Source organism: Dermacentor andersoni, chromosome 1, assembly GCF_023375885.2.
Source record: "Dermacentor andersoni chromosome 1, qqDerAnde1_hic_scaffold, whole genome shotgun sequence".
In the NCBI taxonomy this organism is placed as follows: Eukaryota; Metazoa; Arthropoda; class Arachnida; order Ixodida; family Ixodidae; genus Dermacentor; species Dermacentor andersoni.
The window spans coordinates 362,532,055-362,551,435 of NC_092814.1; the positions used below are offsets into that span (position 1 = coordinate 362,532,055).

General features: G+C 46.4%; 1 long non-coding RNA gene and 1 pseudogene across 1 annotated transcript; both read right to left on the reverse strand.

The window, feature by feature from the left end:
* Positions 1-3,742: 3,742 nt before the first annotated feature.
* On the reverse strand, positions 3,743-4,695 carry LOC126516852 (uncharacterized; annotated as a pseudogene).
* A 12,739-nt stretch (positions 4,696-17,434) lies between these two features.
* On the reverse strand, positions 17,435-18,924 carry LOC129381216 (uncharacterized). The gene is made up of 2 exons (XR_008609424.2): positions 18,779-18,924; positions 17,435-17,565 (listed from the first exon to the last, which is right to left on the reverse strand). It is a non-coding gene; the product is annotated as an uncharacterized lncRNA (long non-coding RNA).
* Between the last annotated feature and the right edge of the window lie 457 nt (positions 18,925-19,381).

Consider the following 19,381-nt stretch of genomic DNA (forward strand, 5'->3'; position numbering starts at 1 on the left):
TTGCTCGTCGGCCGCGCTTGAACGAAATAACGCTTAATTGCAGTTTGTTTTGAAGTGCTGCTTGGTCGACCGAGTTCATTGATCGCACAGAACACAATTGTCCTGGTGTAACACGTGAAGTTAACTTATGCGCAGTTCACACTGCCAGCAGTTCAAGGAATAATTGCAATATTTCGCGTTCACCGACACTCTTTCAACAAAGTGCCCATAGATTTTTGATCCCAGCCCTAAAGAAGTTTGGCGATAAGGATGGCCAGGCTTGGGGCATTCATATTCTTCGTGGGAACTGAGCACGTCCACTTCTTCACGCTTAAATTGGATGGCCGTGAGTGTGTCGTTCAAATGTCCTGCGCGAGAATTATCACTGCAGCGGCAAAACGCGTAGACATTTCAGTCTACATTTTAATAACTTTTCGTGAAATAGGTTTCCGCTCCAGCAGCTTGACAGTGGCAGGCCTGTCGGTTGTTCCAAGTGCATAGTTACTGAAAAGTGGCTTGATGAACTTCGTAGTTATGAGATGCAGAAGCCTTCTGCGGTGAACGGTATCTGTGTTGCCGCATCGCAGAAGTGGTAGTCCCACGAGGAGTTCGACACTCCTTTCCACGCAAACCTTGAGTGGTTTTGAGAATGATTTTCTATGCGGGAGCACGCTGTCGACATATTTCCTGAGGCATATTAGAAGTCTCACGAGTTCTTGGCTTGGATACATGAGCCCCCCGCGATCTTGATGTGCGATAAGGCCAAGGAGGGGAGTGTTTGCTTTGGTTTCTTGCAGCATTGCAACGCATTCGGCGCAGGGCAAGTTTTCGCTTGCCGCCCTCACAATGAATCCTCCGACCATCGCCACGCTGGCGACATCTGGATTTGACGCACATGGCGTGTCTGAGAGGCATTGTTCTTTTAGGCTATTCACCGCCGCGTCTAAAACCCTTTCTGCAGTACTCGTGGTCTTTGTGGGAGTCTGGCATACTGGTAGAAGCTGTGTCGACGAAAACGATGTCGAGCGTCTCACGTTGCTTTGGGCGGAGGAGGCAACGATGCCGGTCTTGAGCATCGTTTCTATTCCGCACACTGCGCTTTTTACATCCAGGGCATCGTTGCAGCCGGAGCTACGCCGCAGAAATCCAAACATGGCCGCTATGGGGTCACTTGAAAACGTGCGCGTAAGCACAAACTTAAATTTCTTGTGAGAAAGAAGGAACCTAATCGATTCCACGTTTGACATCGTTGTAAAGACGAGCGCATGGTGCGTTTCCTTGCTCAGGAAGTTTACCGCACGGCTTTTAGTTTTCAGCTGCTCAATGTAAGAAAGGAACTCGCCCTCAAGCCAATGCAGCCTTGGGTCATCAATTTCAGAAAACTGACGAGCATCTTCGTCATTGCGATGGATGTGCTGCTGAAGATTGCTCACATCCATGCATGTTGATCACTTGTGGAAGGCTTCCATGAACTGAACAGTCGGCCCGACAGATGCAAATTCAATATCGCAGCTGTGACCTGCCTGATCCCGGAGGTATTTGAGTGCTGCAGTTACTGCAGGAAAAATAACTGCACGGCCGTCTTCACATTCATTTTTTTTCAATATTCGACGGGAAAACGTGCTTCCTTGTAAGGAACCTGATTGGCCGCACTGTTAATTGTCTCTGCATCTTGTAGAGCATTTTGATGTACTTTGATGAAATTTCCTTGTTTTCACCAAATTCCTTGGCCAGGAATTGAGACCTGATGTTCTTTATAACGTGGCTCTGATCGAATGCGAAAAATACATCCATTGATGGATGTGCCGGATGCGGTGCCCGTGTTTTTGCTTCTCCGCCACTCAGAATTTCCATAGCAGTTACGTTGATATTGTGGTTGTCGGTTACAACTCTGATGATGTCAAAGCCAATGCTGGCTGTATTGATGACGACGTGGCGAATGACCTCGGCGAGCTGGTCTCCAGTGCAACCTTTGTTGAAGAAATAACAGGGATCGTACATCTTGCTTGCAGGCCACAAAGGAGAAAACACAGCAGTGAATTCGCCAGATGTTAAGCTTCAGCTGCAGGAGCAAGGTACTCGAGGTCAGAACCTGGGTCGACATCACCAATGAACGCGTCCATTTGCTTGTGGTAGAGCAGCTTTTGTTTATTTCTTATCTCGTCAACAACGCGGCTACATACTTTTGACTGTGGTGTGTCCAGATTCTCAAGCTCCGCTTCCAGGCGGGTGCGAACCAACTCGCTGAAACCAACTTCGCCGGATGTAGTACCGAAGTATTTTTGTAGCGTTGTTCTGCAAGGTAGCTTGAGAAGCTCTTCGCACCTCAAGTATTCGTAGGCTTTTGTCGACAGGTGTCGCATTACGATGCCATGCCTGATTGTTACTTCCGATCAGCGTGGTGTTTTTATAATTTTTTACTTGGTCGAGGAGCAGCACTGCTTTTGCCGTCCCCTCCTCGGCGTCAGCCACAACTTCCAGAAATGCAGAGACGTAGCACTCTTCTTTCAATTTTTGAAGCTCTTCTTTGTAGGCGTCTACAGTTCTGCGCAGTTTATCATTTTCTGCTCGCAGCGCACGTTCTTTTCGTCGCCATCGCTTTCTTTCTACAAACACGCTTGACGTGTTTGAGCTCCATTTTGTTTGCGTCTTGAACAAGCGCAAAGCCTTTGTTGGTTGCCTTTTCTTCTTAGATGCAAACTTCCCTGAATCTGTTAGAGCGCTTTGGTCTTCTGTTTGTGCGTCATTCTCCTCCCCTGTAGCAGGCTCTGAAAAATGCGCTCCATTGTTTTCTGAGTTAACTTGCAAGCCACCAGATGGCAAGGAACCAATCGGAATAGTACAGCCAGGGCCCCGATTAGGCGCCGAATCCTCGTTTAGCGTATCTTTACTGGCTGCCACGCCAAACAAAAAGTTGCTCATAGCGGGTCGTTCTTGGTTTCGCTGGACAAGTTCCAAACTGCAGCCGGGAACAGTTATTGGGCAAAATTCTGTGGCAGTTCCAGAAGGGTCCTCGTTGAAGTTTGTCTCGGCTGACTGTTCATCGTGTGGCTGCGAGCCAAGTACTTTGCTTTGAGAAGACAGCACGCAGCCACGCGCCTGTGGGCGACAAATCCCGCTTCCGTTTTTCCGCTATGGCACACCCGGCGTCTGGCTCTCGCGAAAAGCGCTCGCTGACCAAGCTGGGGGCCGCTCCAGGCTTAAGTCGACGTCTTATTTTGCAACTTTCTCTGAAATCGCACTCCCGAAAGTGCAAACTGCAAACTACCGAGCAGATTGAAGTTAGTGTGGGCATCCAGTTCTCCCTAGGGATAGCCTCAAGCCATCTTTCACGCAAACTGCTGTCGACCGGTATTTCATGAAACGATACGCTGGGACGTCGGCATTGAGTGCTTGACTTACATTGCGGTACACAGCAATAAGGCATGACGACTGCAGTCTTTGTTGGACACCACGGGTAGAAGGATTCACATTTAGGAGGTCTTAACCCTTTACTGCACAATTTTTTCTTTTGCCATAAAATTATTAATGTCGTTGCAGGGAACCATAACAATAGCTGTACTAACAAAAAAAAAATACCTTCAGTGGACTTTTACAGTTTGTATTAGCAGAAAAAGGGTACGTTGCATATTTGCAACAACGTGCACATAAAGAAAAAGTTGAGGAAAGCCCGGGTTATTGTGTTTCAAACTAACATTTATTTACATGACAGTCAGCAAGGGGGAAGACATCGTACAATAGAAGCCTTTTTCACTTGCTTGCTTGAAAAGGTTGGTTCTATACCTTGAGCAGTAATCGGTAAGTAATGAGAAACGGTGGACTCATTTTGTAGTGTGGTACACAAAAAAGCAATTGCTCTTGTTTGTGGAACAGAAATGCACTCCACACTTAACGCAGTAGCTCATGGAGATTCCTGTGCAGCCAGGAAGCTGGCAGCGCTGCCGCTTCTTGCTCCAAAGAACCCAGTGACTAACCTGAGGAAAGAAATGAAAATAATGAGCACTGAAGCAAAGCTTCGTAGATGAGAAATAATACATGATCTAGCCTGACATCCTGAGTTGGAGTTGATGGTCCCTTTTTTTCTTCTCATCACAGGCTTGTTCTATTGACTCATTGCTAGGCCTTCCTCGCTTTTTCAGCGCCGTCTTCCCAGCCTTACGGAGTGATGCAGCCAGGTCCATCCTGAACTCAGCCAACGGAAGTAGCCTTTCAGTGTACTGATCGCGTTTTTTCGTGATGTTCCTCTTGTAAAGCCACCAAGCATTTACAGCTGTCAAGTCAAGGATGTGCAGAAAAACACAAAAATAATATCTTTTCGACTTAAGGTCGGGACGGTAAATGGAGATGACGGAGTTCAAAATGTCGACGCCTGCCATGTTCTTGCTGTAGATGGTGATCACTGCAGGGCATGGTATCTCACTCTGCACTTTTTTTTGACGATTATACCTTGATGCACTTGTAGCAGGCTGTGTTCCAACAAAGGAGGAGAGCAAAGTCACTGCTCGGGTATCTTGCTACCTTGTGCATGACAGTTCAATTCCATCCACAACTGCAACCCTCTCTTCAAGATGTCCTCTTCCTTTTTTTTTTTTATTTCCTGCTCGCTAGGGAGGCTCACTGCAGGGACCCGGTTTGTCCGCACAGTACCAATGCAGTGTACAGAGTCTTTTTCTAGGTACACCTGCAAACTTGGGCAGTTGAAATATTAGAACGACAGAAAGCTGAGCTAGTTGGTAATGATTCATTATGCAAAAAAGAGGTGAGGCGTGCAGACAGGACACAAGAGTAGAGAAGTGGACAACACGAACGCCCACTATGAACTGAAGGGAGCACTGAGGCGAAAAAAGAAAGAAGACACAAAACTCATCTGCGCAAGCTCAGGAATGGTATGACCACGTGTCAGTCGGGTACATGTGCGAGTTGAAATAGTTGTCGAAGTACACTTTGTGGTGTACGCCTCTCGGAATAATTCTACTCAAGCGAACAACAACATTTTCACTCGCTCCATGGTCAGGCTCTCCTAAACGTTCTTGCGCCGAGTTCTCCTTTCTGGTATACACCTCCAATTTGTAGGAGAAGCCGCTTACACCGGAGAGCACGAAAACATTGTAATCCCATCTTTGGGGCTTCTTGGGACAGTACTGCTTGAGGGAGCTTCTACCTTTGAAGGGTATGATCTGTTCATCAATAGACAGATTCTCTTCAAGAGGCACAAGCGACAACTGATCATTGATGGTATCAATGAGAGGACGCATTTTCGTAAGCCGATCTCTTACTCGCGCGTCCTTTGGGCCGGGAGTACTATTGTCAATGAAGTGGGTGTTATGCTTCAGTTTTTCAAAGCGACCCACAGGAAAGTTTTCAGCCACTTGGCTAACCCTGGTTTCTAAACTCCAGTAGCACCTCGAGTTCCTCATTTGAGTGATCGACATCCACATGCGGCACGTCCCAATAAGCACTTCCATATCTTCTGCGGTGGTACAAAGGGCCTGACTCACGTCTTTCTGAAGCGCATACAAATTGCTCTGATCTGCAAATAGCTAAATCAGCGAGCCGTGGAAGAGAAACTTGAAGTATTGGAATGGTGTCTCTAGTTGTGAAATGTACTCTTGGAGTTCACTTTGTCCGGAGAACTGAACTGTCTCCGGATCTCTCACTAGATTCGCCTTCTTCCAAATGATCCTTCTCTTAGCTTGTATAAAGCGGTGGTCAGGTGTTGTGCCATTTGCTGTACCTTCGTCCTCATCGGAGCATGCACTCGACTCGCTTGTGCTGTCACTTAGCTTTTCGAGATCAGGTTGAACATCTGCAGCCCAAACAGACAGCGATATACAGGGAATAAAATAGGCGATAAAACAAAGCGAAATGCAGATAGAGAAAACAAGGTGCCTCTGTATATTGAAAGACGGAACCACTATGCACGGTGTCTTCGGGTTATAACCAAAAATTTAAAACGCAGGAGCACAGATATAAGGGTGAAGCCGTAACGATGCGAAACAGCAGCGCGCGCACACACACACCCTGATAAAAAAATTCGGGCATTCCACCAGATAACACATTTCACACACGATAAATCTAAACAGACTTGCACTCGGGGTCGTCGTCACACCCGGAAAGTTCATTGTCTTGGCTATCTGACGGAATTGCTCGGCAATAAAAGCGTTTAGGGTCCATTTCTAGTTTGAGAACAAAAAACAAACCCAGTGAGCACGTTGTTGCAAATACGCAACGTAGTAACTTTCCGTCGTGAGAAGCAAACTATTGCGAGAAAAAAATGTTTTTTGCCATCTAAACGATTAGGAGGATGTATTACACAGCTTAACATTTTTTTTAACAGGTTATTCCGTTGAGAAAGGCATTTATAACTGTCAAAACTTATCTGTATAGCTACGTGCTGACGCGAGCAGCGTCCACCATGTTTGTTTGGCAATAGTTGCGCAGAATGAACACAGAGGGCAGAGAATGAAGGTGCCTTTTTCAAACTATTGTTGCAGAAATGCAACACCATGTACAGGAAGAACCAACTGAACTTAGATTTTGTTATTATGGCCGTTTATCGGTATGTTGCATATATGCAACAAGGTGCAGTAGAGGGTTAAATTGATGGATAAATGACAGATAAGAGGCGCAGGAACTGCGAGCGCAAAGAGCCGGCATTCACCTAAACAAATCCTGCGATTAAGTACGTCTGTCAACTCGAAATCCTTCACAAACAAACTGATGCAAAGCAACACGTCTGCTAACTACAACTGTTGTCGCAACACTGGTAAAGAGCGTTTAAGAACTGTGTAATCCACTCTCGAAAGCTTAAAAACACGTTTCATGGCATTTCTTAACACACATCGAGATTTGATTTCTTTATTCAAACATTCAAACAAAAAAATGTAGCATAGCCTGTCGTTTGCGCCTCCGCGCAACGCGCTACCCGCAGCCGACGTCGTCTGCTCCGCAACCGTGCCGCCGCGCGCCGCGCCTGCTGCCTCCGAGATGGCAACAGATGCCATGGTAATCTCAGAGGCCGCAGCACGTGATCTAGGTTGCAGACGTCGGCCACAAGCGGCGCTCGTTGCCTTTTCACGGTGGAGAGAAAAGCGAGAGGTCCCGGAACCGACTTTACCGGACAACGCGGCTGGCATCTAGTAAAGGAGGCATTGCTCCAGCTTCTGACCTAGAATTGGAGAGTGCCCGAACGAGGTTCCAAAAGTGAAGCCAAACGACCGTAACGCCGCTGGGGGCGCTGCGATCGGTAGCACTCACGGGTGGTCTTGTTTGGATCTGTGGCGAATGGACGTGCTTTTCGGGGCTCCGTGGAGGCGGCAAAATCATAAGTTTTTGTGCATGCTTTGAGCTTGCTTCTGTTTTTTATTTGCTGGTTTTTTGTCTCTAAATAGTAATTGGGTGGCTTTCTTTTTCCTTCGTTTTTTTTTGTCTCTCGTATTTCGGGTGCGCGGGTGTCCTTCGTGTACATTTGTTTTGCAGGATGGTTAGAGCGTCCTTTCGTGCCACGTGCTCCAACACGTGCAGCCGGGTGGCACGTTGAGTGTTTGTAGTCTTTAACTGGTAGCTTGGGAGTGGCAAGACAAATAGCTATTAGTGATTTTACTGTGCGTGTTTTGGTAGAAAAGTGAGAGCGTGGCCGCGTGGTTGAGCGCGTGCGAGAGCGTGTCATACCTTCGGTCTCCGCGGCATTGATTGTTTTTGAAACAGGAAGAGCTTCTCAAACAGGTGCAAGAGCTCAAAAATGAGCTAAACGGGGAGCGTGATGCACGGAAGGTAGTTGAAAAGAGACTTGAAGCAGCCGAGGAAAAGCTGAACAGGGCCGCCATTGTGACCGAGAATGTGCGTGACAATGGAACGCAGACCCCCGACGCGACAGGCGAGGGAGGGTCAGCGAAATACGTGGAACGCATGCTGGGTGATGAAGGGTTAGCTGGAAAGAGCGGCACCTACCTTGAGGCCGCCAGGCAGAAAAAGCAGGAGCCCAGAGGACAATGCCCCTTGTCGAGTCCGAATCACGCGGAAAATGACAAAGGGAAGCAGGGAGAGGTAGGAGAGAGTGAAAGGGTGATTATCGCTGGCGACTCAAACCTGGCTGGGTGCTCAAAAGCAATTGTGGAGAGGGTGAAAGGCGACAAAAGAGTGGCGGTAGGGACATTTCCAGGGCGGACACTGGGTTCTGTCATGAAGCGAGCAAAAGAAAAGCTCGCGGAAAATGCCCACGTGCGCAACCTTCTCAAAGTAGCAGGTGGGCTAAATGACGTCCTAAACAGGAAAGGGCCAGGACTAGCCCAGCGCTTGGCGAAGAGGGTGGACGACTTGCGCAAGCAAGTCGTCCCTCAGGTGCAGATCGTGGTGTGCACGGTGCCGGAGGTGCCTGTGCATGACAGTCACGTACAAAGAGCCGTAGTGGCTGCTAATGAGGCAATATGGAAAATGAGCCGAGAGAAAGGCTTCGAGGCTGTCGAAGTAAACAGGGAAGTGAGAAGTTGTGGTGGTTTTAAACGAGACGGGATCCACTTCAATTACAGGCTAGCGCGAGAAGTGGGCTGGCGACTTGGTGGTCGCGCTGTTGCTTTTTTAGGGGGCCCGCGGGCGCTCAGGAGGTCAGAGTAGACAGTAATGAAGAAGGTCCCCTAGGGGAATATCAGAAAAGCGTCGCCGTCGATAACAGAAAAATGAGGAAAGCAAGAAAAAGAGCTCGCCATGCAATAGGCTACATAAACATGCAGGGTGGCAGAAGAAAGGAAAAGTGGGCAGAGATTGAGGAGCAGTTACATAGAGAACAAATAGGGGTGTATGCGGTTACAGAAACGCACCTTAGAGACTCAGAAGAGCCGCCAGTTATTGAGAATTATGTTTGGGAAGGGTGCAACAGAACTAAGTCGGAAAGAAAGGGAGGGGGAGTCGGAACGCTCATCCATCAGGGAGCCAAATGAAAAAGAGTGAATTCACAATGTCAAGAGCATCTTTGGTTATCAGGTACAATGATTGGGAAAGAAACTTGGCTGGGCGTTACGTATTTGTGGACCGGAAAAAATTGCACAGAGAAGAATAAAGAGTTAGTGGAATGCATAAGCGCTGATATTAAGGGTTTCGGGAATGGTGCTGAAATTGTCCTATTAGGTGACATGAATCCCCACATACAGGATTTAGATGGCTATACCGACAATAACGGGAAGTCAAAGCTAGACCTTTGAGAACAACATAACCTCGTGATCGTGAATACAGGGCCTAAGTGTGAAGGACAGATCACGTGTGAAGTGGGAAACCGGCAATCGACCATTGATTACTGTCTGATGACAGAAGGAATTCATGATAAGTTGAGAGAAATGGTCATCAATGAGGAAGGGTTTAGCAGCATAGGGAGTGACCATAAACGCATCATTTTGAAAATCGGATAAGTAGTTGGGAAAGAGAGCAAGGTGAGCAAAATGGCAAGTCCAAATTTGAACGCTGAACAAATAGGAAATATCGACACTATAGTTGAGGAAGAACTTGGCAAATGGCCAAGTAAAGAAGGTAAAGAAGGTGGTGATATGGTGAGCTTCTAAGTGTCATAACGACAGAAATATGGAAAGACAAACAACATGTTCGTTCGAAAAGAAAAAAGAAACCAAAAAGCTGGTGGAACAAGGAGATACGAGAAGCGATCGCCGAACGACAGAAAGCATCTCGAGAGCACAGGCAGGCAAAGAAGGCGCTGTTGCCACAGGATGAAGTAACCAGTAAATGGGAAATATACCGGGAGAAAGTCTATGGTTCGAATACTGGTGCAAGCAAAATTAAAAAGTGAAAGTGAACGTTCGTTGTCAGAAATACGTGAGAAAAAGAAGGCCGCACCTAGAATATTTTGGAATCACATAAACTTATTAGGCAGGAAGTCGACAATACAATATATCCTAGACGAAGATGAAAACAGACTGGAAGGAGAAGCGGCTATAAATTACATCCAAAACGTAACAGCCGAATCTTTCCAAGGCAATGACGCGGTTGTATTTGAAGAAAAAAAGAGCATGAAGGAGACCCAAGTGGAAAAGGAGCTGGTGCTGACAAATTTAAACTGGAAGAAAGCGGAAGAGAAAATTGCTAAGCGCACAGCCACAGGGCTTGACGAGGTTCCCGTTAGGCTGATAAATGAACTAGGACCAAAAAGTAAGGAAGCTCTGGTGAAAGCAGTGGAAAAAACTTTAAAAGATAGACGAATACCAGACAGTTGGCGACAACGTAGAATGAATTTATAAAGGTAAGGGGGAAAAAGACAGAATTCACTCGTACAGACCGTTGACCATTACATCGGTAATACACAGGCTAGCAATGTAGGCAATCAAATTAAAACTTCAAGCATAGGCAGAGAATAATTTGGGAGAGCTTCAGAATGGCTTCAGAATAGGTAGGCGTTTGGATGATAACTTGTTTGTTCTTACTCAGTATATTGAAATATGAAAAGCAGAAAGCAGAGCGTTGTGTGTGGCCTCTTTAGACATTACAGGAGCCTACGACAACGTAGACCGCAACATTTTGTGGGATATTCTGCATGGGGAAGGCTTAGGCAACGATTGTCTACAGCTTTTGAGAGATATACCTAGAAAATACCGTTTGCGTTGAATGGGAAGGGATGAGGAGCGAGGAGAAAGTTCATATCAACAAGGGACTGAGGCAGGGGTGCCCTTTATCCCCGCTGCTGTTTATGATGTACATGGTGAGGATGGAGAGGGCGCTAGAAGAAAGTAATATCGGGTTTAATCTCCGATACAAACATGCGGGCACAGTAATAGAGCAGCAACTCCCAGGTTTATTTTATGCGGACGACATTGTGTTGCTAGCTAACACGCAAAGTGATTTGCAACGTCTGGCTAATATCTGTGGACAGGAAGGCAACAATTTTGGTTTGAAATTTAGTGTTAGAAAATCAGGTGTTATCGTATTCAATGAAAACAGTGAACAGACAGTGGAGATACAGGGCCAAGAAATACCTCGGGTAACAGAATATAAATACCTTGGTATATAGATAAACGAAGGCAATAGATATATGCAAACACAGGAAAAAACCATAACAGTAAAGGGGAAGAGAAATGCAGCCATAATAAAGCACAAAGCGCTATGGGGATACAATAGGTACGAGGTCCTCCGAGGTATGTGGAAAGGTGTAATGGTTCCAGGACTTACTTATGGAAATGCGGTTGTTTGCTTTAAATCAGGGGTACAATCAGGACTCGACGGGAACCAAAGGTCAGTGGGTCGCCTCGCATTGGGCGCTCACGGGAAAACTACAAATGAAGCTGTGCAGGGTGATATGGGCTGGACTAGTTTTGAAGTGAGGGAAGCTCGCAGTAAAATTGAGTATGAAGAACGGCTAAGGAATATGGAAGAAAGTAAATGGGCTGGGAGAGTGTTCAGGTATCTGTACAGGAAAAACATTGATTCACAGTGGAGGAAAAGAACTAGGAAGCTTACCAACAAGTATGCGGCCTGTAGGGTGGGCAACACAGCAACAAAGAAGCTCAAGCGGAAAGTCAGAGAGGCTGAATTAATCTCATGGGTGGCGGCAATGGAAAAGAAACCTGCCATGAGTAACTAACTACTTAAGATGAGAAAACGAAATCAGGAAAGAAACCATTTATGATAACGCAAAGGGAAGGTCATTACTTTTCAAAGCGAGATCGGGATGCCTTAGAACACGCACCTATAAAGCGAGATATAAGGAGGAAGAAGAAGCATGTGCTTGCTGCGGTAAAGCTAGGGAAACGACGGAGCATGTTTTATTAGAATGTGAAGACGTCTACCCAGCGGTCGATTTAAGCACCACTGGCCTCCTTGAAGCCCTTGGGTTTAGCGGGAGCAGTGGTAAAGCAAACATGTCCGCAACAGACATTAGTAAGAGGCGATTGGAGGATTGGTGGAAGTAGGGAAGCCACAAAAGACGGAGACGTACAAAAGCACAGTTCGCAATAGGGGATCAGAGAATTTGGGCGTGGTAGTTCATAGTGTTCCTTTTTTCTTTTTTTCATTGTTTCCCGCAGGGGCGTCTGCGTGAGCAGGCGTTTCGTTTGTGGCGACACCACGTACCCGAGCACATGGGGGTTGGACCCTCCCGCGTGTAGCCGTGCGCGGCTTGGCCGTGTCCGGGGAAAGGGGGATCCTGGGGGTTGAGCCGATGCCGGGTGTTCGGACCGTTAAGGCCTCCCGGCGGAGGCAACACACCTCTTTGGGTGGGTCAGTCCCCCGGACTGACCCACCCAGGGGAAATCGGCAGTCGCATCTTCCTGTCTCTCTCTCGTCAAACCTTCGTCTTTATCTCTCACTTTTTTATCTTTCCTGTCTTCTTCTCTTTTCCATTTACTTCCTTTCTGCACGGCGGCAAGGGTTAACCTTGTGTGGCTATCCTACCTTGGGTACACCATATTTGGTTGTAGTGACGGCGTACGGCTGGCGTCGTGCAGGCTTGAACACAAGCTTTTCCGCGTCCCCTCGTTGGGCTCCGTGGTGGGCGGTCGGCGCTGTTGCCGAACATACACATTTTCCTATGGCAGCGCAAGCCTCTGTTGTCTATGATCGGCGTCTGAAAAGATGCCGCACCGAAGTACCATTCCAATTCTCCTTTCGAAGCAATGCTCAGTATTTCCCCAAGTACTATGTAGACCACATCGAAAGCAACATGCCAGTAAGAAAGCCATCTCCATTCCTTGTAGTCAAATGCCTGAAAGGTATTTTCAATGGGTACCTGGCCATTGTGGAATCAGTGCAATGATTCCGCCGATAACGCTGCTCGTACAGCACATCAAGAAGAGCACAGCGTTCCAATTCCGCTTTCGAGGACAGACGCCGCAAGGCAGCTTCCACACCTGGCACGCAGTTTCACATTGACCGAGTGGAACTCGCCAAACTTACGACTTATACGACTACATCGACTAAACCCTTCCCTGCAACTCCGACCTCCAATCGGACTTCCTCGACGTGAAGCTACGCTTCTCTGTCGCCTTTGGTTAGGAGTTGCCTTGACAAAGGCATACTCTACATTAATTGGAATGACTGACAGTGCATCATGCGATGTCTGTGGCACCGAAGAAAACATCGACCACCTGCTGTGCCACTGTCCACGATACACCCCAGAGAGACAAGGACTTCCCAGAGCTGTCTAAAAACAGGACAATCGACCGCTTTCTGTGCAGGTGCTGCTGGAACACCGCCCCCATCGCCCGTGGGCCCATAAAGCGGTGAAGGCGCTTTTGTGCTTCTTAAGGACGACGGGCTTGTGCGACCATCTATGACTTTTAATGCAATTTCTGTTGGACCACACACGTCAGCGAATTCACCGCAATATCCTTCTTTCCTTCCCTCCTCTCTCCCTGTTATCTTTGTTTCCCCTTTCCCATTCCCCCGGTGTAGGGTAGCCAACCGGACGTTATTCTGGTTAACCTCCCTGCCTTCTACTTATCTCTTTCCCTCCTCCCCCTCCCCTGAAAGATAAAATCGGACCGACATACAAAGCCTCCAAAATTTCTAGCGGGGACCTCCTCCTGGAACTGAATGATCTAGACCTAGAGTTAATTTTAAACGAGCTACCTGAACCATTTTTAATAGGCGGTGATTTTAATTCACATAGCACGTTATGAGGTAGTAAAACTACTGACAACAGGGGTCAAACGCTTGAAGATTTTATCCTAACAAATGACATATGCCTTTTAAACACCGGTGCGGCAACTTACTACTCCACAAGCACAGGAGCTATGAGTTGCTTAGATCTGGCACTGTGCTCTCCATCTCTTTTTGGCGATTTTCAGTGGAATGTTATTGAGAACTCCTACGGTAGTGACCATATGCCTGCTATCATTAAAAGAACATCTCCTTTTCCTACCATCGCTCTGAGGCCACACCGTTGGAAACTCCATCTAGGAGACTGGGCTCTTTTTACCGAAAAGGCCACTCTGGATAACATATCAGATGAGCTAACCATAGATGAAATGAATGATAAGATCACCGCCTGCATACTTGCTGCAGTAGCAGAAACAATATCGCAATCGTCTGGCTTCCTAAGAAAAAACTTAAAACCCTGGTGGACAAAAGAATGTACGCAAGCAAAAAAAAAAAAAACTACAAAACAAAGCGTGGGGTATCTTTCGGCGATACCCAACACAAGCTAATCTACTCTCAAAAAAGCAAAAGCGAAAGCCAGGTACACACGCAGACAAGCCGAAAGACAGTCCTGTAAAAATTATGTCTCGTCTATAAATAGCTCAATAACATCCAAACGAATGTGGGATCAGGTTCGCAAGTTTAGAGGCGATTACGCTTCTCACCTCCAAGCACACAAACAAATTTAGAAAAAGAAGCAGACATATTAGGGCAACATTTCCATGATATATCAAGCTCGGAAAACTACTCTGCTGCATTTCTAAAACATAAGCAATTAGCAGAAAAACTGAAGCTTCCGACCACAGGAAGTTCAGAAAGACTGTATAATGCCGCTTTAACACTTCCAGAAATCAACAGAGTACTTACTAGTGGCAAAAAAACAGCACCCGGTCCGGACAGGGTACACTATGCAATGCTAGCTCACCTATCCCCTAAAGCAGTTGAAACCTTGCTTTGTTTTTTTTTAATATAATCTGGGAAACGGGAAAAATGCCGAAAGAGTGGAAGAAAGCCATTATTATCCCTTTCTTGAAAGCTGGAAAACCTCCCACAACAGCAACCAGTTATAGACCCATAGCACTCACAAGTTGTCTTGCAAAGTCCTATGAAGCCATCATCAACATACGATTGACATACGTCCTTGAAACGGAGAACCTGCTAGATAACCACCAGTGTGGATACAAGAAAGGTTGCTCCACAATAGACCACCTAGTCCGGCTAGAAGACGAGATACGTGCGGCCTTTCTACACAAGCAATATTGTCTCACAGTTTTCTTTGATCTTGAAAAAGCGTACGACACAACATGGAGGTTTGGTATCTTAAGGGACTTAGCAGATTTAGTAATCCGAGGTAGAATGCTGAAATGTCTAGCCGATTTCATGTCGGACCGAACATTCCAGGTGCGTTTAGGAACGGTGCTGTCACGTGTATTCATTCAGGAAAATGGTGTGCCACAAGGATGCGTACTAAGCACAACACTCTTTATAGTAAAAATGAACTCTGTTAACAAAGTCATTCCCCCACTGTTATGCACTCCATATACGTCGATGATCTGCAAATAGCGTGCTGCGCCTCAAACTTACAAACATGTGAAAGACAGCTCCAGATAACAATTAATAAACTAATCGAGTGGGCTGAGAAAAATGGCTTCCGCTTCTCTACTCAAAAAACTGTTACAGCGCTATTCTCGCAAAAACGAGGATTGTACTTAGACCTGGTTCTAAAATTGAATGATGTCGCACTGCCGGTAAAACAAGAATATAAATTCTTGGGAGTAATCTTTGACATAAAACTGAACTTCCTAGCCCACATTAAAACACTAAAGATTAAGGCAAATAAAGCATTGAATATCCTAAAAGTTTTATCTCATAAGCACTGGGGTTCCGACCGAACCTGTCTTTTACGTATTTACCACTCTCTTGTGCGTAGCCTTTTAGACTACGGCTCCGTGGTTTACGGCTCAGCCAGGCAGTCCTACATCCAACTACTTGATCCAGTACATAACCTTGGATTGCGACTGGCAAGTGGTGCCTACAGAACGTCACCTATTCAAAGTTTATATGTCGAGTGTAATGAACCCTCATTACAGCAGCGCAGAGCATTACTCACATTCTCTTACCTACTCAGAATTCAGTCATAACCGCAACACATATGCTACAACATCGTTTGCTATGCTACAACATATGCTACAACATATACTACAACTCACGCTTACATTACACAAATAAACCGAACATCATTAGGCCACTTGTCCTGCGGTATGAGAAATACTGTCGGGATTATGACATTCCCCACGAAGTCCTCCAGGTTGCCAAGAAACCACAACGGTTGGCCCCGTGGTACGATTTCACACAGTTGTGCGACTGGACATTAACACATTTAAAGAAAAGACACTCCACACGAACATATCATACAAGAATTCCGTGCTCTTCAGGACAAATATCAAAATCACATGGAATTCTACACGGATGGCTCCAAAATAAAAGAACACGTGGGTGTAGGGGCCGTAACAGAAAATTGGGAAAGAAGTATTCGTCTACCAAAACATGCCTGTTTTCACTGCTGAAGTTTATGCTGTATGGGTTGCAGTTAAAAAGATCAGTGGCAAGCACAAAAACACAGTCATATACACTGATTCCTTAAGTACACTGAAGGCTCTAAATCTGAAATCTGAGTGTGAACCCCTGTTAGGAGACATACTAAACATGGTCGCGCTTAACAAATACGGGAGATCAATCCGCTTCTGCTGGGTACCAAGTCATGTTTGGATACCGGGTAACGAAGCAGCCGATAGATGTGCATCGATGGCAGCATACAAAGACATAATAAACACAACACTTCCATATAAAGATAGTATCCGTGCCATTAGGGAGGCCTTAACGTCAAAGTGGCAACACGAATGGGACCATTGTAGAGAAAACAAGCTATATCTCACTAAACCGGTACTTGGTGAGTGGAAGTCGTGCAACCATCAGGAGCGCTTCTTTGAAGTAGTTCTATGCCGACTACGCATTGGGCACACACACCTCACACACAATTATCTACTTACAAAAGAAGACATTCCAACATGTGAAAAATGCCAAGAACAACTAACAGTCATGCATATATTACTCACATGCACACACGTTGAAGTACAAAGTCGAAACTTTTTGCACAACCCATATCAAATGCACATACCTTTACATCCTGCTTTGATTTTAGGAGATGATTCGATAATCCCATTACCTGACCTGCGCAAATTTCTAGAAGAGACTGGCTTTTTACACAAAATATAGACTAACATAGCCTTTCTCCTCTTGAACAGTATTATAAAACACCTCGTGTTTGGCGCAACGTAGCCTTAGCCGCTTTTGAGCCACTAAACCACATTTAACTAACTTTTTTCATTGTTTAACCCAGGTAGGATATTAGGCAGTATAGTAGCAAGGGCTTGGTGGCGGAACCCACCTCCCCGTTTCAAAGGGGACGCTCGTAACATCCATCCATCCATCCACACGCGGCGTGGTGCAGAGGTAGAATGTCTGCTCAGAGAAAGAAATTTCAGCAAGTGCGGACACTCCCATAGAGCCCAGCGGCCGAATTGACTGTAGCACACCAAGCGGATGGTATTAACACCTTCCGGTTTCGGTTTTGAACACCAGTTGGTACACGCCGCGCCGGTTCCGCTTCTCGGCGCGGCATTTTTTTTTTTCGCTTCTGCTGAACCCCGCGTGGCCTTGGCGTGGAATCGTTTCATTACTTAGTAGAAATGATTGCGAACGACCTTTACAAGAATGCGCCGAATCTGTCAGGTGCAATTTCATAAAGAAAACGAAAGACGTCTTCTGAAATAATGAAATGTTTATTTTGCTCTATATAAATGCTCGTTCCAGGCTTCTTCTGCATTCATCCAAAGTTGTGGCACCAGGTAAGCAGCAGTCGTTGCCGTACGAAGCTCCACCGGATGCTATCAGCTGAAAGAAAGTAAATTACAAGCATGTATCATTTTGGTATATTGACCTAACAGGAGTATTGCGTGTAGAGGCGAAACGTGCGTAAGTGGTGAATGAGCGGCATTACAGATAAATTCACTTTTACGTACATCTCGCAGCAAAGACTCCTCCCAAACAATGCCATAAAATGTGAAGAAAACATCGGATTTTCAAGCATCCCTCCCTTCCCGGGCATTATTTCCTGCACTTTAAGAGCACAAATACACGGGTGACTGCGCGTTTGCAAAACAACTTGGCCTCAGTCGACGCGATGTTACGCCAAGTACACAGAGGTGGCTACAACGCAGGCTCTCAGCCAGACCACGTTACACGCTCGCAGAATGCCTTCTAGTCGCACTCAAGACAGATTCCTGGGTGCAAAACCTGTTTTCAGTCGCTCAGAATACATAAATGTCAAGTTATTGAGCTCCTCCGTGTTATCTTTTACGCGTCCTGCCGGCGCAAGCAACACTCCCGTGTTATCACTCTCGGCAATCGCTCGTCGCGTTTTCGACAAGCGTGAGTACCGAAATAAGGTATATGTTGTTGCAGGGCTATAAAATGCGTCACAAGCTTGTCCCACTAAAATTCAGCACACGCGAAACTAACTATGGCCGGCTTGCTTTTTTGTTACCAGCTTCACAACCCCAGGCGCGGCGCGCATGCCTCAAACTATCCCGAAAAGTTACCAAATGAATTACAATACTTTTTCGGGTCAGAGAATGCGTCACGAACTTCTACCAGTAAGATTCAGTACACGCGAAACTAACTGCGGCACACAGCCGAGCTGCTTCTCGCTAACTGCGCCACTACGCCGAGCGCGGCCACTGTGCTTGAAAAGTACCCCAAAAAGTAGCCAAATTAGTTGCAATAATGTCTGGGGTCAGAGAAAGCGCCAAAACTTGTCCCGGTAAGATTCAGTACACGCGAAACTGCGTCACACGGCCAAGGTGCTTTTCGTCACAAAGCCAGGTGCGGCGAGCGTGCCCAAAAACTACCAAAATAAGTTTTAATTATGCTTGAGCTCATAGAAAGAGTTGCAAACATCTCCCAGTACGAATAATTAACTCAAATTAACTAGGCTTCGACTGCGGAGCTGTTTTTCGCTAACTGCGTCACTATATAGGTTCCGTTTTGTGCAGTAAGCCTAAATGTGCTTGAAGCGCGTCGCAGACTGTCAAACAAAATTCCTCACCTTCCTGTAGTCGAGTAGTGCAGCTGTGCCGTGTCGAAATGCAGACGGTACACAAAAGAACGCCGGCAGCCCAAAAAACGGGCTACATCCAAAAGAGACGGGCCGCCGAGCACGCGAGCTTCACATGCGCAGCCGGCCTCGCTCACTCCTGCGGCTTGTCTGGCGCATGACGTATGCACGCGCGTCTGGCCTGCCGCTAGCTTGTTGCTAGGCAACGCAACAAGTGGCAAAGTATAAGTTCATTTACACGCAAAACTTTTTCACTTGTAGTGGGAAAGAATAAAAAAAATAAAACGTTGTCTGTAAGTTTATTTCACATTCTTCTTTTTTCTGATGCTCGCGTCAACTAACGGATGGAGTTGAAACTAGGCGTGACGTGTTTCCTGTTGCCAGTTTTTGAAGAGAAAAAAAAAATTAAATTATGGGGTTTTACGTGCCAAAACCACTTTCTGATTATGAGGCACGCCGTAGTGGAGGACTCCGGAAATTTCGACCACCTGGGGTTCTTTAACGTGCACCTAAATTCAAGTACACGGGTGTTTTCGCATTTCGCCCCCATCGAAATGCGGCCGCCGTGGCCGGGATTCGATCCCGCGACCTCGT